At 47.0% G+C, this 24118-nt stretch overlaps 2 pseudogenes across 1 annotated transcript; one reads left to right on the forward strand and one right to left on the reverse strand.

The window, feature by feature from the left end:
• The first annotated feature begins 1088 nt into the window (after positions 1–1088).
• LOC110283893 (phosphatidylserine decarboxylase proenzyme, mitochondrial-like) lies at positions 1089–23569 on the forward strand (annotated as a pseudogene). The gene is made up of 10 exons (XR_015045863.1): positions 1089–1707; positions 3101–3364; positions 4787–4952; positions 6260–6501; positions 7061–7194; positions 8377–8523; positions 8765–8918; positions 9425–9706; positions 20718–20850; positions 21184–23569. The product of XR_015045863.1 is annotated as a phosphatidylserine decarboxylase proenzyme, mitochondrial-like (transcript).
• LOC110288615 (kinesin-like protein KIF2C pseudogene) lies at positions 21640–22877 on the reverse strand (annotated as a pseudogene).
• Positions 23570–24118: the final 549 nt, after the last annotated feature.

A 24118-nucleotide genomic window follows, 5' to 3' on the forward strand; every position in this document is an offset into this window, starting at 1 on the left:
TTGACTAAAATGTTCAGAATGTATGATTTTTAAAGGCAGGTCTATTTATACAAAGAAACTGCTGGCATTCTTTTCTAGTGAGGAACTATGGCAGAAAGACCCATTCCTCTAAGTCTCAAACATGGTCCAAGAAAGCAGGTTCTGATTGTAGCAACTGACTAGTCAATCCAGAGTTCCACTGACAAAACCCCTGCCCTGTTGGCTTTTTATTTCCATTTCCTTCCCTGAGAAAAGGGCAATGTGTGGTCCAAGCTGGAGAGCTCACAGGCTTATGTCTTCCCCCTAACTGCCCGGCATCCCCCTCCTCCTGCTCCATTGAATTGACACTTGATGAGCAGAAGTCCAATGTGGTGCTGATCAGTGTCAGTCATGCACACGAGACCACTGCACTTTGATGTGGATTTTGTAGGGCGGGGGAGGGGTAAAGAACTAGTTTTGTCAACAGGTACTGATTACAGGCAGTTGCTATTATTAGGACTCAAATTTTGCTTTCTTTGACACTGGTAGTGTGTCTTTCTTATCTTCATACTCATCGTCATCTTCATCATCATCATCAGGATAATCTACCAGACCCAGGAGTCTAGGGTTTTATTTTTGAGGTTTAAGAGTTTTAGGGTCGCCAGTCAGGGGTGGCACACACCTTTCATCCCAGCAGCACTTGGGACAAGGCAGAGGCAGTGGATCTCTGAGTTCAAGGCCAGCCTGGGCTACAGAGTGAGCTCCCACACGATAAGCACACGAGACTTTTTTATTTTATATAAAAAATCACGCCCGCCCGCCCGCCCGCCCGAGTCTCTGCAGATGCGGATCTCTCCCCGGGGTGGGGTGGGGCGGTTTCAGTCTCTGGGGACCCCGGGTGGCCCGGCGAGTGGACATCTTCTTCCCTGGGGGTCGCAGTCCCCCACCCGTGGGACCCGCACACACAGCTGGCAGACGGGTGGGCAGCTCTCGGCCATCTGTGAGGGGAGCCGAGGGCGCCCTCTGCTGGCCTGTGGGTGTCATGGCGGCGGCAGGGCGCGCCCTGACGTTTCCCGGGACCCCACCGGTGGGCGGGGACGGCGTCAGCTGAGACGCGGGAGACCTGAGTGAGCATGAGGCGGGGGGCATGCCCACGATGGGCAGCGGGGGAGGCAGAGAGGGGCGTTTTATTTTATGACTATTTTTATAGATTATAATACGTGACAGGTGGAAGCTGAGGCAGGGGCGTGACCGCGAGTCACGGATCTGAGGCAGGGACTGAGTATGCACTGTGTGTGAGGCAGGGGGAGAGCGGGAACGGAGCAGGGGAAAAGCAGAGACAGGAACGTGGGGCTGACAGCATCGATGGGTGATGGCCGGCCCACCGCGCAGCGTGGACCTAAAGCCTTTGCATTCCTTTATTGAGGGGAAAAAAAGCCTCAGACGCTGCCTCTCAGTCACGGGAGGAGGTGGTAGGGGAAAGAAATCCAGCCTCCCATTGGAAGCCTCTGTCAGTCACGGCTGGGCGGGCGGAACTTCTGGCGCTGTTCCCTGCTCCTGGAAACAGGGAGTGGAGAAGCTTCTCGATTGGAAGTCGCTGCCGTCAATCACGGCCGAGCGGGCGGGACTTCCCGCCAAGCCCTCCAGAATCTCTCTGCTGCCGCCGCAAGCGCCGCTGTCCCGGGGACCACAGATTGGAAGCAGAGAGTCACTGGTCGTGGACAGGAAGACTCTCTCCGGCCATCTCAGGTCAGTGCAGGCGCGGGCATGCCCCTGCCTCAGCCCCGAGGCATGCTGGGAGTTGCAGTTCTGTCCTGGCTTTGGTTCCTCTGAGCCCCGCCCCCTTTTTTTCCTTTTTGTTTTTTTTTTTTTTTCCGAGACTAGGTTGTTATTTTTTCTAATTATTTTTATTTTTAATAAATTTTGATCCGGGCGTGGTGGCGCACGCCTTTAATCCCAGCACTCGGGAGGCAGAGGCAGGCGGATTTCTGAGTTCGAGGCCAGCCTGGTCTACAAAGTGAGTTCCAGGACAGCCAGGGCTATACAGAGAAACCCTGTCTCGAAAAACCAAAAAAAATTTTTTTTGAATGTTTAATATTCATCTATCATCTATCTATCTATTCATTTTTTATTGAATTTAGTTTTGGTTTTTCCCAGACTTGGTGTCTCCCGGCTTAACCCTGAGAAGGTTGCTCTGGCGTGCCACCCGGTGGTGACAGGTTGTCACTGCAACGTTCCAATTTTTTTTTTGTTTTTTTTTCCAAGACGGTATTTTTTTCTAATTATTTTTTAATTTTAATTTTTGAATGTTTAAAATTTATTTATCTATTTATTTCTTTATTGAATTTAATTTTGGTTTTTCCCAGACTTGGTGTCTCTGGGCTTAACCCTGAGACAGATGCTTTGGCGCACCACCCGGTGGCGACAGGTTGTCACTGCAAAGCTCCCCTTTGTGTGTGTGTGTGTGTGTGTGTGTTTTGTTTTTTGTTTTTGTTTTTGTTTTTTTTTGGAGACAGGGTTTCTCTGTATAGCCCTGGCTGTCCTGGCACTCACTCTGTAGATCAGGCTGGCCTTTAACTCAGAAATCCGCCTGCCCCTGCCTCCCAAGTGCTGGGATTAAAGGCGTGCGCCACCACCGCCTGCCTGTTTTTTGTTTTTTCAAGACTTGGTTTCTCTGGGCTAAACCCTGAGACGGTTGCTCTAGCACGCCTCCCGGTGGCGACAGGTTGTCACTGCAATGCTCCCTCTCGCTTTTTGTTTTGTTTTGTTTTTTCGAGACTGGGTTTCTCTGTGTACACCAGGCTGGCCTCAAACTCAGATGTCCGCCTGCCTCTGCCTCCCAAGTGCTGGGATGAAAGGCGTGGGTCACCACCGCCCAGCTGAGGTTTTTTTTCTGATTGGCGAGCACAGCTGAGTGGGCGGAGCCGGTGATTGACAGGCGGATTGAGGGCATGGCTACATAACCCTGTCATCCCCCTGCCTCAGCTCCTTCCTTACTCAAGGGAATCTCCCTGCCTCAGGGTGACCAAAGCTGAGTGATAGGGCTGGCCCAAGTACAAGGGCTTCTGCCCTGGCAGCACCCTGGCAGGTGACCTGAACAGGAGGTCTAAACAGGTGTTTGGTCCCTGTCTATTTGCAATAGCTGTGGTCCTCTAACCTGTGCCTGTGAGCCACCAAGAGTGAACGGAAACTAGAAACATTGCCACCAACAACTGGAACAGTGACCACACTGAAGTTTCTCTGGCGAGGGGGAAGGGGAGTAAGGAGAAAAAAAAAGGCAAGTGAGCAAGCAAGCCAGCAAGCACAGGAGCACACTCTCGTGGAGGCCCACACCCTCCCTGTGCCTACCCAAGATGTGTCAGTCAGAGAAGCATCCAGGACTGGAGCTCCAAGCAGCAGCGAAATGGTGAGATGCTGCCCATGAGACCTAACCCTCAATGTACCCCGGCATAATCTCAGGAGGGTTAGACACCAAGTCCAGTGGCCTGGGGGGTGGGGGGGGAGTGGCTAAAGGGGCCTGGAGAGGGAGTCCTCTGTGCCCTGAGTAGGAGACTCACTTCAGGTACCCAGGGCTCTGGCTGGGGGCAGGGGGTAAGGAGGGGAAGCAGTGGGCTTCTATCCCGTGTCTTGGTCTTTGGCAAGGGCACCGAGGCCCCCTTTTTCCTCCCTAGACCCCTGCTTCCTCTACCAGATCCTCCCCCAAGCTCTTTTGGATTGGCGTCCACTCTTCTACAATGACTTGGGCAGGGCAGCCCACAGGAGAATGCTGATTTGTCTTTGCTTGGTCCCTGCCACCTCCTCTGGTTTTTTAGAGACACAGTGGGGTCCTGTGGAAGAGAAAGGAGGAGAACAGGACAGTTGGTGTGCTGTGGTCTTGGCGCCTGCGCCGCTCACCAGTTCTCTGCTGCAATCCCCTTTTGTTCTTCGCTTTGCTCAGTTTCTAGGAGCCACAGGACTCAGCTTCTCTTGAGCAAGGCTCAGATGGCAGCCTGAGCTTGTTTAATCAACTGTGCTTTTTCAAACATCCTAGACTGGGTGGCAGTATAGTCTCATGATGCCCACTGTGTGACAGGGAACTTAGTTACATTCAAGAAGCTGAGCTTACAGTGAAAAGGCCTCTCTGTGCCTTTGGAAAGCTGGCTGAATAGAAGACAATGACCTTGTAAAACTAGTGGGTCATACATGTGGTTCTAGCAGAGCAGGGAGGCGGCTTTGGAGCTAGGTGGAGAGCCTCCTGAGCCTGTGGATGAAGCCACTGCTACACCCTACCATTTAGCAGAAGAGGAAGCAAAAGACTGAAGGTTTTCCCAGGTGCCACAATGGAGTAACAAAAGACTTGGCAGGTGTCGCCCAACTGTCTAGGCTCATGGCACTGTGTCTCGTCTTTCTGACACCTGTGAGGACAGAACTGTCTTAGGGTCCCAACCCTCCTAAGCATGGGAGGTTGTGGGTATATGGCAGGTTCTCTTCCTTCCCATTAGGGGCTCCAAGGCCTTTGCTCAGGCTGCTGCTGTACTTAGAGGTTCCTAGGAGTCATTCCTGAGCTGCTGCCCACTCAGCCGGCCGGCAGGTGGGAGACACTAGGAAATAAGCCCAGTAGTCAGGCAACCAGGCCCCTGCCTCACAACTTGAGTTGGTTAGAATGGAATGGGCACTGCAATGCCTGCTGGAACTCTTTGGTTCCATTGGGGAGAGAGGCAGCTTGCTGGGGAGGCGAGGGGGCGGGGTAGGGGTAGGGAGCAGGACCGGCACTGGCTGAGGCGTTGCTCCTCAGGTTCCTCCAGACTTAGGCACTGACCCAGGTCACGTGTGGACATGTGTCCTGCAGGTTGTACTTTCCCCAGCTGGCCCTATGGCAGAGGCTAGGCCAGCTGAGCTGCATGTCCAGACCTGCTCTGAAACTGCGCTCCTGGCTGCTGACCATCCTCCACTACCTCCTGCCCTTCCATGTGCTCAGGCCCCTCAGCCAGGTGGGATGGAGGCCCCTGAGCAGGGTAAGTGTAAATAGGCCTCCTGGCCATGACCCTCCCTAGACAGGCCTGAAGGGGAGGCACAGAGAAGGAAACAACTTATCAGAGACTGCAATCGTGAGTAAATATGTGTGAGAAGGTTGTTTGGTTGGCAGCCCTGTGACAGTTCAGAACTCGCTGGTTTTGGAAGGAACTTACGTTTGTCAATCAGAAAACAATGTCACTGGTTTCCACATGCAGAAGAAAATAGGTGATTGTAAGAAAAAAACCAAGCAGAGTCTAGCCAGCCAGCAGAGGGTGGTTTAGGAAGCTGTAGCCAGGCTGGGCCTGTTAGTTGGAGTACATGCTTGAGCTCAGGACTGCACAGGCAGCATCTCAGGCAGGCCCTGGCCAGCAGGTACCGGAAGGTTCTCTCTCACTCAGCTTCTTGACAGACTGACTCCAAAAAGGAAGCCCTGCTTCTAGGACACTGGTAGCCTAGGTAGGCACCACAAAAGCCCAAGGAAGTATACTAGACACTACAGCAATGCCCGGGGCCACTTGATGGTATTGCTCTGTCCAAGTCACTAACATCAGTCAGAAGACACTGACTTAGTGTGGAGGGACTGTTGTTGAAACTTGGTAAAATTACTTCACTCCTAAGGGAGTTGGTGCTGCTACCACAGCAGTGGTGGCAGACGCTCAAGTGCTCTGCAGGACCCTCTGGCCTGAAAGTGGGACTGGTACCTGCCTCCTGGTGCTCTGTACTAGAGGGGTGACAGAGAGCTTCCTCCTGCCTGTGTGGAGAGCCCATGGGCTTGCTCAGGTGCATATGTGGCAGGGTGATGTAGATCTGGGAGTGAAAACACCATCCTTGTTTCCTTTTGAAGAGGATGCTCAGGACTGTAGGGCTGCCCTTTGCTCTTGGGAGCCTGATGCCTTCTTGAGTGGTCTGTAATGTGGGCAGTGAGCTGGCACAAGAGCAGCATACCTCTTGGTGGTCTTTCAGGCTTGCACCAGGTCTGTTTCTGTCCTCATCTTCCATTTGTAAGAACCAAGGCTATACAACCCAGTCTCCACCTCTGGGATTAAGGCAGCTGCTCTTTGACCTTTGTGTGCAGTAGCAAAAATGATACCGGCTACATTTATATCCAGCCTTGTTTTGAGTATTTGGTGAGCAGTCTGGTTCCTCCTGAGAAACAGCCACCTCACAAACCAGCCTGAACACTTGGGCCTTCGTGGTGGCGTCTGTAGAGTTTCTTTCTCTCTCACTCATGTGGGGATGGGGGGTTGGAGTGTATGAAAGTACTCAAATGTGTGAACAACTCAGTCTCCTGCACTGTGGCCTACAGGTGTTCCTGTATAAAACTGTGCCAACGTGTTTACTGTCACGTTCCTGTGGTTGCCTCAACCAAGTAGAACTTCCTTACTGGCTCCAGAGGCCAGTCTACAGCCTGTATATCTGGACCTTTGGGGTGAACATGACTGAAGCTGCAGTGGAGGACCTGCACCACTACCGCAACCTCAGCGAGTTCTTCCGGCGTAAGCTGAAGCCTCAGGCACGGCCTGTCTGCGATTTGCACTGTGTGGTAAGGCCTGGCCCTTGTCTCCATTCTTCATTAGGAAATGAAATCCTTGTCTGCCTTTGAGCCAGGCTTAGTGGCACCGCATGGCTGTGGTACTCCGGGAGGCTCCCTCCTGACCTGGACTGGAGCTCCCTGAGTACTTGGCAGGTGGTAGAGTTTGGGGAGCCACCGAAGGTGAGGACTACCCCCTCCTTACCATCAAAACTCTGTCTCCTCCAGACCAGCCTGTGGCCTCCCTTCCCCCAGCCTGGAACCTGCCTGCTCAAGGGTGGAGCTACCGGCTCATTCGTCCTGCCACGCCTACCTTCTGCTGGAACCTGCCTTTGCCATCTGGAGGCACACACGTGTTCGTCCTGCTACTGGACCCTGAGTTACTTGGCGGGAATTTGGGTTCCTTCCCCCTTCCTTTTTAACTGAGTGTCTGGAATTAGTAAAATTGAGCCTTGATCAGAACTCGTTGTCCTGGCTCCATTCTTCCGCCCCGTCTAGTTTCCTCTCTTTTCAGCCTGAACTGCCTTTCTCAGCGAACCGTTCGTGTTGTGGACCGCGGGCGGGCCGCAACACCAGCCCATCAGATGGCAAGATCCTTACCTTTGGGCAGGTGAAGAACTCTGAGGTGGAGCAGGTAAAGGGTGTGACCTACTCCTTGGAGTCCTTCCTGGGCCCTCGAGCCAGTACAGAAGACCTGCCCTTCCCTCCAGGTGGGTCATTGCTTAGTCAGTGCCAGGGCACTCTGGTCAAGTCAGTTTGTCAGGCAGGGATGCCTAAAAGCTGCTCATGAAGCAAAAAGAGTTTCACGGAAACTGGCTCCTGGAGTCTGGCGTGCTCTCTAAATTTTCCATTCCTGCGTTAGTCTAGTGGATGGATCCATGTGTATAAGTGCCTTTTAAGATTGAATTCTGACATAGCTAAAGCCTTCTGCCAGTGTTCCAACAGTCCTAGAACATCCTTGAGCTAGACAGTGACATTCAGAATAGCTTCTGGTATTACACTATCAATAAAAGCCAAGTCGCTCCCATATACAGGAATTTACATTGGTCTAAGAAGTAGATCGGGCTGTGGTTTTACAGTATTGCATTATTCATGAGATGGTTAGCTAGAATGGAACTCGCTAGTTAGAACCATGACTTGGGTGTAAAAGCCCTTGCCCTAGGAGAGTAAAGACCTCACACCTGGCTTCTAGACTATAGCTGAGTTACACCCATACACACACACACACACACACACACACACACACACACACACACACAGGTATTTACAATGGCCTAAGGGGAAGGTGGACTATACAATAGACTAAAATAGGAACTATGGCAAGGGTACGGAAGCCCTTGACCCTGGCTTCTAAGATTAAGTGAATCTTAGGTGGAGCCCTTGTTGATCCCAGTTGTTAACAATGAATTCTATCCCAGGTGGTTCCTGTGAGACCTTCTGTGTTTGCATTCCTCTGTTTTATGTAAGAATCCAGTAACCTCTTTGTACCTTGCTGGTGTGTCACCCAACTTCCTTATTGTCTTCAGCATAAAAAGTCTGATGCTCGATTTGACATTACATTCAGATCCAACACAAACTCTCCTGTGTGCGTCTGTTTGTCACTCATCCGATGTTTTGCCCACCCGCGACTAGAGACCCGTTTCACGCAGACAAAGGGGCCCAGAGGGTCTGTGGCAAGTCAGGATTGGAGCTGGGGTAGACAGCAAAGGCATAGGGGGCTGAGGGAATAAAGGCTGGGCAAGCTTTGGGGCAGCAGGTTGCTATGTAGCCAAAAGTTATTATTGGAGCCCCCAGCTAGGCTACATGCAGGCCATGTACAGGTACTCACTGTGGGATGAATGGCACCTGGAGCTTGTCCAAAAGCCAGGCCTTCTTTCTGTCCCACCCAATAGCTTCCTCCAGTGGCTCCTTCAGAAACCAGCTGGTCCCCCGAGAAGGGAATGAGCTCTACCACTGTGTCATCTACCTGGCCCCAGGAGACTACCACTGCTTCCACTCCCCCACTGACTGGACCATCTCACATCGGCGCCACTTCCCAGGTCTGCCCAGGGGTGGGCATTAGAGGCCCTTGGCCTTTTGACTTGAAAGGACTGGGCTTGAGGCTGGTGTCGTCAAGGTCAGGAGAGGACTACTTGAGGTGGCTGGCTATAGGCGAGGGTATCTGGGGTCCTGCTTAGAATTTGGAACACTTGGCCCGTGAGTCCCTGTGGCTCTTCGGCCATTCTGATGTGAACATGTCAGGCTCTGAGCAGAAAGTAGCATATTCTCTTGTCTCTTCAGGTTCCCTGATGTCAATGAACCCTGGCATGGCCTGATGGATCAAAGAGCTCTTTTGTCATGATGAGTCCTAACTGGAGACTGGAAACATGGGTTCTTCTTGTTAACAGCAGTGGGAGCCACCAATGTGGGCTCTATCTGTATCCACTTTAACTGAGTGAGCAAAGCCCACAGGCTAAACCTCTTGGGTCCAACCACTTCATTTGCTGTACAGCCATACCTTTGGGCTTATAAATTTTGTAGTGTGGGAGGGATGTTCTAGCTCTGACCAGGCTGGGCTCTGCAGACACCCATACCAGCTCAGCCTCCCTCTCCCTGTTGCCCAATCTGTGGCCATTCACCTGCCTGAACCAATCCCACATCCTAACACACTACTTCTGCCAGGATCCCTGATCGGAAGCAAGGATGGAGCCTGCAGGAGGGTAGAGTTGCCTTGGGTGAGAAAATCTGGTACCCACTCTGCCTTTTTAAGTGTTAATGGCTGCTGCTGGCACTAGCCTTTCAGCATTTATGTCTGACCCCCGCCCCTCCTTGTCAGTCGCAGCAGGTACTGGGAGTTGATTAGTTAGGCCTTTGCCCTGAGAGGCTTGTCTCTGCCACCTGGGCTGGGCAGGGTTGAGGACAGGCAACAAGGCTAATAAGCTTTTTCCTTCTTGCTCCTAGGACCTGCACACAAACAGCCCCAGGTACAGCAAGGGCTCCTACACACACCAACAAGGAGGGCATTCCCATGTGCAAGGGTGAGCCCCTGGGCGAGTTCAACCTGGGCTCCACCATTGTGCTCATCTTCAAGGCACCCAAGGACTTCAACTTGAGGCTGAAGGCAGGACAGAAGATCTGCTTTGCAGGAGCACTGGGCTCCCTCTAGTCCTCTTGGTTGTGGCTGCCAAGGGATCTTTCCACACAGGAGCATGAGGGTCTTCAGCGGAGCCCCAGGATGTCTAGGTAAGGGGCACTGCGGGGCTGACCTTATAAGACCTGAATGATGTGTTCCTGCCTGTCCATGGGTGCAGAGGAGAGGTCCTGGGTCTCTCAGGACAGGACCTAGGCCCCTTTCCAGAGTATGGGTGGGTGTGATTTGACCCCAAAGTCACTTTCAGGGGTGTTTTAAAATTTTGTACAAGCCAGAGCCTCCTACCCCTAACTCCTGGCTGTGTACTACCACACCCTCTAGCTGTGCCCCCACCCATCACAGGGCTCTCTCACTGTGCACAGGGTGAGGTGCCTGCTTGGCACAGACTGTGGATCCACTGTCTTCCTAGAGCAGGCCACATGGCCCACAGACTTTAGGCACCGCCCACAGGTCTTTAGGCCCCAACCCACATACTTTAGCCACAGGACTTTACAAGCCCATAGATTTTAGGCACCACTCACAGTCTTTAGGCACTAAACACAGGTTTTGGCCCCGCCCACATAGTTTAGGCACCGCCCATAGTCTTTAAGCACCGCCCACAGGCCTTTAGGACCCGCCCATAGACTTTAGGCACCACCCACAGGCTTTTAGGCCCCGCCCACAGATTTTAGGCATGGCCCACAGACATTAGGTACCTCCCACAGGCCTTTAGGCCCTAGCACAGACTTCAGGCTCCACCCACAGGCCTCTAGGCCCCGCCCATAGACTTTAAGCGCCACCCACAGGCCTTTAAGCCCTGCCTACAGATTTTAGGCCCCACTCACAGACCTGTAGGCCTCGACCACAGATTTTAGGCACTGCCCACAGGCCTTTAGGCCCGGACACAGACTTTAGGTACCATACACACACTTCTATAAGCCATGCCCATAGACTTTTGGCAACACCCAGAGGCCTTAAGGCCCTGCCCACAGACTTTAGGCACCACCCACAGGTCTTTAGGCCCCACCCACATACATTAGGCGCCACCTACAGGACTTTAGGCCCTGCCCATAGATTTTAGGCACCACTCACAGACTTTAGGCACCAAACACAGGTTTAGGCCCCACCCACATAGTTTAGGCACTGCTCAAACTTCTTAACACCCCACCCATAGACTTTAGGCATTTAGGATCCACCCATAGACTATAAGAACAACCCACAGGCTTTTAGGCTCCGCCCACCAATTTTAGGAATGGCCCACAGATTTTAGGCCCCACCCACAGCCTTTTAAGCCCCATAATTAATTAGGCCCCGCCCATAAATTTTAGGCCCCACCACAGGCCCTTAAGCCCCACCCACAGAGTTTAGGCATTGCCCACACTTTTTTTTTTAATTTTACTATTAATATTTTTTAAAATTTTTTATTAGGTATTTTCCTCATTTACATTTCCAATGCTATCCCAAAAGCCCCCCATACCCTCCCCCCCACTCCCCTACCCACCCACTCACACTTTTTGGCCCTGGCGTTCCCCTGTACTGGGGCATATAAAGTTTGCAAGTCCAATGGGCCTCTCTTTCCAGTGATGGCCGACTAGGCCATCTTTTGATACATATGCAGCTAGAGTCAAGAGCTCCGGGGTACTGGTTAGTTCATAATGTTGTTCCACCTATAGGGTTGCAGATCCCTTTAGCTCCTTGGGTACTTTCTCTAGCTCCTCCATTGGAGGCCCTGTGATCCATCCAATAGCTGACTGTGAACATCCACTTCTGTGTTTGCTAGGCCCCGGCATAGTCTCACAAGAGACAGCTATATCAGGGTCCTTTCAGCAAAATCTTGTTAGTGTATGCAATGGTGTCAGCGTTTGGAAGCTGATTATGGGATGGATCCCTGGATATGGCAGTCTCTAGATAGTCCATCCTTTCATCACAGCTACGAACTTTGTCTCTGTAACTCCTTCCCTGGGTGTTTTGTTCCCAATTCTAAGAAGGGGCACAGTGTCCACACTTGGTCTTCGTTCTTCTTGAGTTTCATGCGTTTAGCAAATTGCATCTTATATCTTGGGTATCCTAAGTTTCTGGGCTAGTATCCACTTATCAGTGAGTACATATTGTGTGAGTTCCTTTGTGATTGTGTTACCTCACTCAGGATGATGCCCTCCAGGTCCATCCATTTGCCTAGGAATTTCATAAATTCATTCTTTTTAATAGTTGAGTAGTACTCCATTGTGTAAATGTACCATATTTTCTGTATCCATTCCTCTGTTGGGGGACATCTGGGTTCTTTCCAGCTTCTGGCTATTATAAATAAGGCTGCTATGAACATAGTGGAGCATGTGTCCTTCTTACCGGTTGGGACATCTTCTGGGTATATGCCCAGGGGAGGTATTGTGGGATCCTCTGGTAGTACTATGTCCAATTTTCTGAGGAACCGCTAGACTGATTTCCAGAGTGGTTGTACAAGCTTGCAATCCCACCAACAATGGAGGAGTGTTCCTCTTTCTCCATATCCTCAACAGCATCTGCTGTCACCTGAATTTTTGATCTTAGCCATTCTGACTGGTGTGAGGTGTAATCTCAGGGTTGTTTTGATTTGCATTTCCCTGATGATTAAGGATGTTGAACATTTTTTCAGGTGCTTCTCAGCCACTCGGTATTCCTCAGGTGAGAATTCTCTGTTCAGCTCTGAGCCCCATTTTTTAATGGGGTTATTTGATTTTCTGGAGTCCACCTTCTTGAGTTGTTTATATATATTGGATATTAGTCCCTTATCTGATTTAGGATAGGTAAAGATCCTTTCCCAATCTGTTGGTGGCCTTTTTGTCTTATTGATGGTGTGTTTGCCTTGCAGAAGCTTTGCAACTTTATGAGGTCCCATTTATCGATTCCCATTGCTGTTCTATTCAGGAATTTTTCCCCTGTACCCATATCTTCGAGGCTTTTCCCTACTTTCTCCTCTATAAGTTTCAGTGTCTCTGAATTTATGTGGAGTTCCTTAATCCACTTAGATTTGACCTTAGTACAAGGAGATAGGAATGGATCAATTTGCATTCTTCTACATGATAACAACCAGTTGTGCCAGCACCATTTGTTGAAAATAGTGTCTTTCTTCCACTGGATGGTTTTTGCTCCCTTGTCAAAGATCAAGTGACCATAGGTATGTGGGTTCATCTCTGGGTCTTCAATTCTGTTCCATTGGTCTACTTGTCTGTAGCTATACCAGTACCATGCAGTTTTTATCACAATTGCTCTGTAGTACAGCTTTAGGTCAGGCATGGTGATTCCACCAGAGGTTCTTTTATCCTTGAGAAGAGTTTTTGCTATCCTAGGTTTTTTGCTATTCCAGATGAATCTGCCGATTGCCCTTTCTAATTCGTTGAAGAATTGAGTTGGCATTTTGATGGGGATTGCATTGAATCTGTAGATTGCTTTTGGCAATATAGCCATTTTTACTATATTGATCCTGCCAATCCATGAGCATGAGAGATCTTTCCATTTTCTGAGATCTTCTTTAATTTCTTTCTTCAGAGACTTGAAGTTCTTATCACACAGATCTTTCTCTTCCTTAGTTAGAGTCACGCCAAGGTATTTTATATTATTTGTGACTATTGAGAAGGGTGTTGTTTCCCTAATTTCTTTCTCAGCCTGTTTATTCTTTGTGTACAGAAAGGCCATTGACTTGTTTGAGTTAATTTTATATCCAGCTACTTCATTGAAGCTGTTTATCAGGCTTAGGAGTTCTCTGGTGGAATTTTTAGGGTCACTTATATATACTATCATATCATCTGCAAAAAGTGATATTTTGACTTCTTCCTTTCCAATTTGTATCCCCTTGATCTCCTTTTGTTATCTAATTGCTCTGGCTAGGATTTCAAGTACAATGTTGAATAGGTAGGGAGAGAGTGGACAGCCTTGTCTAGTCCCTGATTTTAGTGGGATTGCTTCCAGCTTCTCACCATTTACTTTGATGTTGGCTACTGGTTTGCTGTAGATTGCTTTTATCATGGTTAGGTATGGGCCTTGAATTCCTGATCTTTCCAAGACTTTTATCATGAATGGGTGTTGGATTTTGTCAGATGCTTTCTCCGCATCTAACGAGATGATCATGTGGTTTTTGTCTTTGAGTTTGTTTATATTCTGGATTACATTGATGGATTTCTGTATATCGAACCATCGCTGCATACCTGGTATGAAACCTACTTGGTCAGGATGGATGATTGTTTTGATGTGTTCTTGGATTCGGTTATCGAGAACTTTATTGAGGATTTTTGCATCGATATTCATAAGGGAAATTGGTCTGAAGTTCTCTATCTTTGTTGGGTCTTATTGTGGTTTAGGTATCAGAGTTATTGTGGCTTCATAGAATGAGTTGGGTAGAGTACCTTTTGTTTCTATTTTGTGGAATATTTTGTGAAGAACTGGGATTAGATCTTCTTTGAAGGTCTGATAGAACTCTGCACTAAACCCATCTGGTCCTGGGCTTTTTTTTTGGTTGGGAGACTATTAATGACTGCTTCTATTTCTTTAGGGGATATAGGACTGTTTAGATTATTAATCTGATCTTGATTTAACTTTGGTACCTGGTATCTGTCTAGAAACTTGTCCATTTCATCCTTGTTCTCCAGGTTTGTCAAGTATAGCCTTTTGTAGAAGGATCTGATGGTGTTTTGGATTTCTTCAGGATCTGTTGTTATGTCTCCCTTTTCATTTCTGATTTTGTTAATTAGGATGCTTTCCCTGTGCCCTCTAGTGAGTCTGCCTAAGGGTTTATCTATCTTGTTGATTTTCTCAAAGAACCAGCTCCTTGTTTGGTTGATTCTTTGAATAGTTCTTCCTGTTTCCACTTGGTTGATTTCACCCCTGAGTTTATTTCCTGCCGTCTACTCTTCTTGGGTGAATTTGTTTCCTTTTGTTCTAGAACTTTTAGGTGTGTTGTCAAGCTGCTAATGTGTGCTCTCTCTAGTTTCTTTTTGGAGGCACTCAGAGCTATGAGTTTTCCTCTTAGAAATGCTTTTATTGTGTCCCATAAGTTTGGGTATGTTGTGGCTTCATTTTCATTAAACTCCAAAAATTCCTTAATTTCTTTCTTTATTCCTTCCTTGACCAAGGTATCATTGAGAAGAGTGTTGTTCAATTTCCACGTGAATTTTGGCTTTCTATTATTTATTTTGTTATTGAAGATCAGCCTTAGTCCATGGTGATCTGATGGGATGCATGGGACAATTTCAATATTTTTGTATATGTTGAGGCTTGTTTTGTGACCAATTATGTGGTCAATTTTGGAGAAGGTACCATGAGGTGCTGAGAAGAAGGTATAACCTTTTGTTTTAGGATAAAATGTTCTGTAGATATCTGTTAGATCCATTTGTTTCATAACTTCTGTTAGTTTCACTGTGTCTCTGTTTAGTTTCTGTTTCCACGATCTGTCCATTGGTGAAAGTGGTGTGTTGAAGTCTCCCACTATTATTGTGTGAGGTGCAATGTGTGCTTTGAGCTTTACTAAAGTTTCTTTAATGAATGTGGCTGCCCTTGTATTTGGAGCATAGATATTCAGAATTGAGAGTTCCTTTTGGAGGATTTTACCTTTGATGAGCATGAAGTGCCCCTCCTTGTCTTTTTTGATGACTTTGGGTTGGAAGTTGATTTTATTAGATATACGAATGGCTACTCCAGCTTGTTTCTTCATACCATTTGCTTGGAAAATTGTTTTCCAGCCTTTCATTCTGAGGTAGTGTCTATCTTTTTCTCTGAGATGAGTTTCCTGTAAGCAGCAAAATGTTAGGTCCTGTTTGTGTAGCCAGTCTGTTAGTCTATGTCTTTTTATTTGGGAGTTGAGTCCATTGATATTAAGGAAAAGTAACTGTTGCTTCCTATTATTTTTGTTGTTACAGTTGGCATTCTGTTCTTGTGGCTGCCTTCTTTTAGGTTTGTTGAGGGATTACCTTCTTGCTTTTTCTAGGACGTGGTTTCCGTCCTTGTATTAGTTCTTTTCTGTTATTATCCTTTGAAGGGCTGGATTCGTGGAAAGATAATGTGTGAATTTGGTTTTGTCGTGGAATACTTTGGTTTCTCCCTCTATGGTAATTGAGAGTTTGGCTGGTTATAGTAGCCTGGGCTGGCATTTGTGTTCTCTTAGTGTCTGTATAACATTTGTCCAGGCTCTTCTGGCTTTCATAGTCTCTGGTGAAAAATCTGGTGTAATTCTGATAGGCTTGCCTTTATATGTTACATGACCTTTTCCCCTTACTGCTTTTAATATTCTATCTTTATTTCGTGCATTTGTTGTTCTGATTATTATGTCTCGGGAGGAATTTCTTTTCTGGTCCAGTCTATTTGGAGTTCTGTAGGCTTCTTGTATGTTCATGGGCATCTTTCTTTAGGTTTGGGAAGTTTTCTTCTATAATTTTGTTGAAGATATTTGCCGGTCCTTTGTGTTGAAAATCTTCATTCTCATCTACTCCTATTATCCATAGGTTTGGTCTTCTCATTGTGTCCCAGATTTCCTAGATGTTTTGAGTTAGGATCTTTTTGCATTTTCCATTTTCTTTGATTGTTGTGCTGATGTTCTCTATGGAATCTTCTGTACCTGAGATTCTCTCTTCCATCTCTCGTATTCTGTTGCTGATGCTCGCATCTATGGTTTCAGATTTCTTTCCTAGGGTTTCTGTCTCCAGCGTTGCCTCACTTTGGGTTTTGTTTATTGTGTCTACTTCCCTTTTGAGGTCTTGGATGGTTTTATTTAATTTCACCATCTGTTTGGTTGTGTTTTCCTGCAATTCTTTAAGGTATTTTTGTGCTTCCTCTTTAATGTCTTTTACCTGTTTAGTAGTGTTCTCCTGCATTACTTTAAGTGAGTTATTAAAGTCCTTATTGATGTCCTCTACCATCATCATGAGATATGCTTTTTTAAAATATTTTTATTAGGTATTTTCCTCATTTACATTTCCAATGCTATCCCAAAAGTCCCCCATACCCTCCCCCCCCCACTCCCCTACCCACCCACTCACACTTTTTGTCTCTGGCATTCCCCTGTACTGGGGCATATAAAGTTTGCAAGTCCAATGGCCTCTCTTTCCAGTGTTAGCCGACTAGGCCATCTTTTGATACATATGCAGCTAGAGTCAAGAGCTCTGGGGTACTGTTTAGTTCATAATGTTGTTCCACCTATAGGGTTGCAGATCCCTTTAGCTCCTTGGGTACTTTCTCTAGCTCCTCCATTGGAGGCCCTGTGATCCATCCAATAGCTGTCTGTGAGCATCCACTTCTGTGTTTACTAGGCCCCGGAGATATGCTTTTAAATCCGGGTCTAGCTTTTTGGGTGTGTTGGGGTGCCCTGGACTGGGCGATGTGGGAATGCTGGGTTCTGATGATGGTGAGTGGTCTTGGTTTCTGTTAGTAAGATTCTTACATTTACCTTTCGCCATCTGGTAATCTCTGGAGTTAGTTGTTATAGTTGTCTCTGTTTAGAGATTGTACCTCTGGTGATTCTGTTACCCTCTATCAGCAGACCTGGGAGACTAGCTCTCTCCTCTGAGTTTCAGTGGTCAGAGCACTCTCTGCAGGCAAGCTCTCCTCTCACAGGGAAGGTGCACAGATATCTGGCGTTCGGACCTCCCTCCTGTCCGAGGATGAAGGCTCCAAACAGGACCTTTCCCAGAAGGTGTGTTGCTTTGGCCTGCCACAGAAGCTGTTAGCTTCTGTAGTGCACACTCTCACCTGTGCAGACTACTTTCAGCGGAGTCCCAGAACCAGGATGGCTCCCTCTCATCCTGAGGCAAAGCCCTCCCGGGCCGGGCGGACACCTGTCCTCTGGCCGGGAAGGTGGCCGGATGTCTGGAGCCCGAAAAGGGGGCTGCCGCAGAAGCTCTGTGGCTCCTGCCTGTCCCAGAAGCTGTTAGCTTCTGTAGTGCACACTCTCACCTGTGCAGACTACTTTCAGCAGAGTCCCGGAACCAAGATGGCTCCCTCTGATCCTGAGGCAAAGGCCTCCCGGGTGCCAACACTTTTTTAGCCCTGCTCACAGACTTCAGGCCCCGCCCATAGGCCTTTAGCATGGTATCTGAGGGAGGCACAGTGCAGAGCTTGGTATATGAGGGAGGCACATTGTAGAGCTTGGTATCTGAGGGAAGCACACTGTAGAGCATGGTATCTGAGGGAGCCACACTGTAGAGCATGGCATCTGAGCAGGCACACTGAAGAACATGGTATGTGAGGGAGGCACATGTAGAGCATGGTATATGATGGACGCACATTGTAGAGCATGGTGTCTGAGGGAGTCAGACTGTAGAACATGGTATCTGAGTGACACACACAGTAGAACTAGTTATCTGAGGGAGGCACACTATAGAACATGATATCTGAGGTAGGCACACTGTAGAGCATGGTAACTGAAGGAGGCACACTGTAGAGCCTGGTGTCTGTGGAGGCACACTATAGAGCATGGTATCTGAGGGAGACACACTGTAGAGTATAGTATATAATGGACTCACACTGTAGAGCATGGTATTTAAGGGACTCACACTGTAGAACATGGTATCTGATAAGACACACTGTAGAACATGGTATATGAAGGAGGCACAAGGTAGAGCATGGTCTATGATAGACGCATACTATAGAGCATGGAATCTGAGGGAGCCACACTGTAGAACATGGTATCTGAGGCACGCACACAGTAGAACATGGTATATGAGGGAAGAACACTATAGAGCATGATATATGAGGGAAGGCATTCTAGAATATGTTATCTGAGGGAGGCACACGGTATAATATGGTATCTGAGGGAGGCACACTGTAGAGCATGATACCTGTGGGACATGTCTATACTCAAGGTGTAGTGAAACATGTCAATAGTCTAGGTGTAGTGCTTCATGTCTATAGTCTAGGTGTAGTAGGAAATGTCTATAGTCTAGGTATAGTGGTTCATGTCTATAGTCTAGGTGTAGGGGGACATGTATATTATCTAGGTGTAGTGCTTCATGTCTATAACCTAGGTGTAGTGGGACATGTCTATAGACTTCATGTAGTGGGAAATGTCTATACTCTAGGTGTTGTGGGACATGTCTACAATCTAGGTGTAGTGGGATATATCTACAGTCTAGGTGTAGTGGGGCATGTCTATGTCAATGTTCTGCAGAGTCTACTGCTGCGCTTCACTGTGCTGCCCATTTTGACTTTCACCAGCATGCCAGCTGTCATGCAGGAGTTTGCCAACGGCCGGTTGAGCAAAGCCATCACTTCCTGCATCATGGCGCTGGTCTGTGCCATCAACCTGTACTTTGTGATCAGCTACCTGCCCAGTCTCCCGCACCCTGCCGACTTTGGCCTTGTGGCTCTGCTCCCCATAGGTTACTTTGGCCTGACTGCTTATCTGGCCTGGACCTGTAGCATCGCCCACCTTCCTGACCCACAGCTCCCACCAGCACTTTTTATATGGGCTCCCTAATGAGGAGCAGGGAGGTGTGCAGGGTTCCCGGTGACCGCAGCATCCAGCAAGCAAAGAGGCAACAGGATGGACACAGCCGGGCAACTGGAGGTCCTCTACTGGCTTTCTGGATTACCGGTTTCCAGTTTGGACAAGTGCTTTACCTCAGAGTAAAATGACACCCTTCTTATCACCACAACCTAAGACTCTTAAAAAAACACAGTGCCTGGAGCGAGAGATGGCTCAGGTGTGAAGAACACTAGCCACCCTTTCAGAAGACAGGGATTCAATTCCCAGCATCAGCGTGGTGGCTTTCAACTGAGGGTGATTCCAGTTCCCAGACCACCTCAAACAGAACTGCCACAACTCCACTGTCTCACTCCAGTTCATGGAAGATGAAGGGAGAAGTCCTAAAGAGTTCTAGGTCAGGGCTGGAGAGATGGCTCAGCTGTTAAGAGCACTGACTGCTCTTCCAGAGGTCCTGAGTTCAATTCCCAGCAACCACATGGTGGCTCACAATCATCCATAATGGGATCCGATGCCCTCTTCTGGTGTGTCTGAAGACAGCAACAGTGTCCTCACATATATAAAATAAATAAATCTTAAAAAAAAATCTATCTATCTATCTGAATGAAAGAGAGAGACTTGAAGATGGAAAGACTCAGGGGTGAGGGGATAGAAAGAGAGCCTCAGGGACTATATTAGTTTTGGAGCAGGACATGGCAGAGGATAAAGAGAAGAATGAGATAATCAGTTTGGAGACAGACAGGAAGAGACCAAGGGTATCTTGTCTTCCATCTGAATGATAGAAGGGATGCATGGAACATCTCTAACTGCTGAGGGCTGAGAACTAGAGCCCAGAGTAGAAAGAACTAGGTAGCACAAACAAACACACACAATGAATCAACATCCTCCACTGATTTGGTCCTGTGGGAATTTAAGCACCAGGTTGCCATTCTTTTTCCAGAAAAATTTCCGGATGCCTGAGGTGCAAATGTTAATGTAAACTACTGTTTTCTAAACATTACCATCTAGCTTAATTTCTTTCTCCTAAAATGGTGTGTAGGCCAGGAAAACTTTTCTGTTTTCGTTGTCTTTCTCTTGGAAAACCAACCTATTAACTGTTATTACTATTTGCCTCAAGATCTAGAATTTAACTGCTAAGATTCAACTGTAATTGATGACCCAAGGGAACAACCTACAGGCTGTCTCTGAAATGGAGACTGTGGAATGGAAGAGAATCAGAGTTCTACGTCATCTTTGCCTACATATGAGTTCAAAAAGATTCTGGTCAAAAAAGATCACAAACAGTAAAACCACATTTGTTGTCTGTCAAGATTAGCACGTACATTTAATCCCAGCACTCCAGAGGTAGAGGCCAGCCAATCTTTATGAGTTTGCAGCCAGCCTGGCCTTTATAGGGAGTTCCAGATTAGCCTACCTAGTGAAACTGTCTCAAAACAACATCCCTCTCATGAGAAGGGAAGGGGGAGTGGGTGAGGATTTGTGTGAGAGAGAGACTAGGAGGAGAGGTGGGGGGCGCTGATATTGGGATGTAAAGTGAATAAATAATGAAAAAAAAACCCACAAACCCATCTACATTTGTATAAAGTAGATAAGGTCATTCTTATGTGCCCAACCTGCCTTCTAGTGTTTCATTTTAAGTGCTACTAAAATTTCATAATCTCAAAATATCTGCTTAATAGGAGTAAGAACAGTGTCATCAAATGAACAGAAGAAGACTAAATCTCTGACATGGGTGAAAGTCACATCATAGAAAAGTGAAGGTCCTTCCAGAAGTTAGTTCCAATTTCTCTGGGGAGAGCTGCAATATCAATGGTAAATATACATACTGTATTTCAAGTTTTGTTTGTTAAATGGGGCATGAACAGAAGAGAACAGTTCAAATGTCATATAAAATGTGATCACTATGTTATTGCTAATATAGCTGCTGTTACATTAATGTATTAAAAGATATTTAAAATGTTAATTAGTGCAGTTTTATTATAACAGATATTCATAAAGTACATAAATATCATTTAAAATATTTTAGATTTAATTTTGTTAAAATATGAATTTAATCTTGTCTTGATAAAGTTAAAAGTATTTGTGTTTGGGATATTTATAACTAATGTAGACTATGTTTTTTTTTTCTTCTTTCTTTATTGTTAGGTACAACATATAAATACATAACAAGCAAGAACATAAGAAGCTTCAAAAAAAAAAAAACAACAAATAAACAAAAAACGCAAAGAGGTCTTTAAACCTTTTTCTGCAAGTATAAAACCATGAGAGTGCTCAGACCAAGGGTGATACTGCAAGGCCAGAGGCAGCAGGAGGCAGACAAGCACTGCTTCTCTTCCAGAGCCTGCACCTAACAGTGTTTCTACCAGCAGCTGGATTCTCTACAGGGGACCCATCCAAAACGACACTCCCCTTCAACAGGGGAGAGAATAGGAAGCAGTCATTAAAACTCCTTCTTCCTGCCCCAAACCAAGGAAAAGAAGATCATCTCTCCCCAGCTTTCCTGGGCATGATGTCCCGAACCTGACATTTACCCAATCTGTCTAACTCAGTTCCTAACCAAAGCCAGTAAGGTGCCCAAAGTTTTGGGGGGAGGGGAAGAGGCTAGCGTGTTATCAAACAGATCTTTATTTGACGTTTCTTGCTGTTTATTTATTTGTTAGCCTATTCTTCCAGTTGCATGACTAGGCGCAGGCCATGATGACTTCTCGAAGGCCTGAGAAGTGCTTAGCCTGGTGTGTCAGGGCAGATTCTGGCTTGTTCACAAAGGTCTCCAAGTCACAGTCTGGCTGATCCGTCACCTCAGAGAGCTCAAGCCAGCTTGGTCCTTGCTGTGTGATCTCCCTGAGCTCTTCCAGGGCCCTGATCTGAGTCATGGCTTCATTAAAGCTGGATATCTGGGAAGACAGCTCCTCCTCTTCATTGCCAGCCAGAGAAGTCCCATTAGAGCTGGCTTCCATCACTTCTGTTTCCATCTGAACTGACTGTTCTACACCGGGCTCACTGTGGGGGCTTAGCTCCTTGACTCTGTCTGTGTATCTCAGCATGTTGAACATGTATTCATAGGACCTTATGCCTTATGAGATCATGGTGGTCATGTAGGTCCTTGAGTTCTCCCCAATGAACGAAGCCCTCAGCAGCTGTGTCAGTTTGCTCTCATAGAACAGTGTATGAGCCTTTTTCTGTCCCAGAGCCTGGATACATTCCTTCAGAGCCAGGAGAGACTTGTTAATTTCTGCACTCTCCATGTGAGTCTGCCGGTCAGCACTAGACCTGCCAGCCCCTCCTTCATTCCCTGCCACATCCACCAAAGAGAATTTGCCATGTAATCTCCCTTGAGCTCAAAGAAGAACCTGGAAGCAGGCGTGGGAGCAGGAGGAATTGGAGTTGGCAAATGTTTGTCCAGAAGTCCTGCAGGTGCTGCCCATGTTGATCATCTTGAGGACATCATCAGCGCAGGTAACCAGATACTCCTGCAGTCCCACAACCTGCACCTGCTGCCTGCTGTCCTCCAGCACATGTAACTTGGCCTTTTTGTTGAGCAGATCAAACACCTTCCCATTGTAGATCACGAAGAACGTCACATAAACTTCCAGGTTTAAGTTCCAGTATGGAGACTGATTCTTCAGACGAAAGACATCCCGAGAAACCATTGTGTAGATCCCTTTGGATGTGTTCTGACTTTTACCAGACAGGTCTCCACCCACTGTGTGTGTCTTCCCACTGCCTGTCTGTCCATAGGCAAAGCATGTTGCTTTTCCCCCTTCAAAAATCGCCTGTACCAGTGGCCTTACTGTGAACCTGAGTCTGCTAAACTCTTGTGGGTGATGAGGTAGCTGCATAAACCATTGGAAGGTATAATCTCAGCACTTGGGAGGCTGAGGCAGGACTGTCATGGTTCAAGACCATCTGAGCAACACAGACAGGTCTAGGATAGCCTGGGCTACAGAATGATCTCTTGTCCCCCAAAAACATCAAAGAAAACTGCTCATAAACTATGTTTAAAAGAGAGGTCATTGTCTCAGAAAAGTTTAACTGCACATTGTATGTTGTGATAGGTTTGCAAGAAGTATGAGAATACTCTATCACATCTAAAATCCAAGCACATGGGATATGGAGACAGGAGAATTTTGGACATAAAAAGTCTCCATGACATACATCAATTCTGCCTTTGGACACCCTTACTGTTGATAAGAAAAGCCAATGAAATTTACACTCTACAGTTCTATGAATCCTATTATTCATTGGCTTGGCTTTCTAGTACACACACACATGATTTTGTCACAGTTGTGGTTATTGAGGCAGGTCTTGCTATGTGGCCCATGCTGCCTGAAATTCTCAACACTATTGCCCCAGTGTCTATGTACTACCATGCCCAGCTTCATGCACATACTTAACTGTCAGGAAGAATGTAAATGAAATAGGACTAAATGAGTTTGTTTGGCTTTGAACTGATAGTTTATGTGTCTTTATGTGTGATAGTTTATTTGTCTTTATGTGCTAGACACTTTAGCATGAATTGTTTAAAGTAATAAAGAGAAATTGACAGAAAAGTGCTTGGAGCACCATGTGTTTTCAATTGCTGCTCAAGAGGGTAGCTTCAAGAAAAGCATTAGAGCAGGTTGATTTCCCTTCATAGGAGCACTGGACCATGCAGCCACCTCTCTTGGTGCTTTCTGTGTATCTGCTATAGTTCAAATGTTGTGACAGTGCGCCTACTTGGAAGGAGACAGATGCTATGGATGTAAACCTGAAGAATATGTTTGGCTTATCTGCTCTGTTTGCATGTTTGCCTGTCCTGCTGAGGTTTATAGGGCCTTGCAATTGAAAGATAAGCATATTCATTACATGTCACAGTAAAACGTTCTCCAGGACTTAAACCAAGTACTCATGATGTCAAGCATCTGGATAAAATATCATTCACATATCCATATGTTTTGTATTATGCAGATGAAACTTGCCAAGAAGGTCCCCTTCTGGACTCTGACCTGGAATCTAGAGTGATAAGGGAACAAAGAAGTGGGCAAGCTGCATGTAGTCAATTAATACAGGCAGCACATTTAGGACTTATGTGCCTAGTTAG

This window comes from Mus caroli, unplaced genomic scaffold, assembly GCF_978045245.1.
Source record: "Mus caroli unplaced genomic scaffold, Mus_caroli_1 scaffold_18, whole genome shotgun sequence".
NCBI lineage: Eukaryota > Metazoa > Chordata > Mammalia > Rodentia > Muridae > Mus > Mus caroli.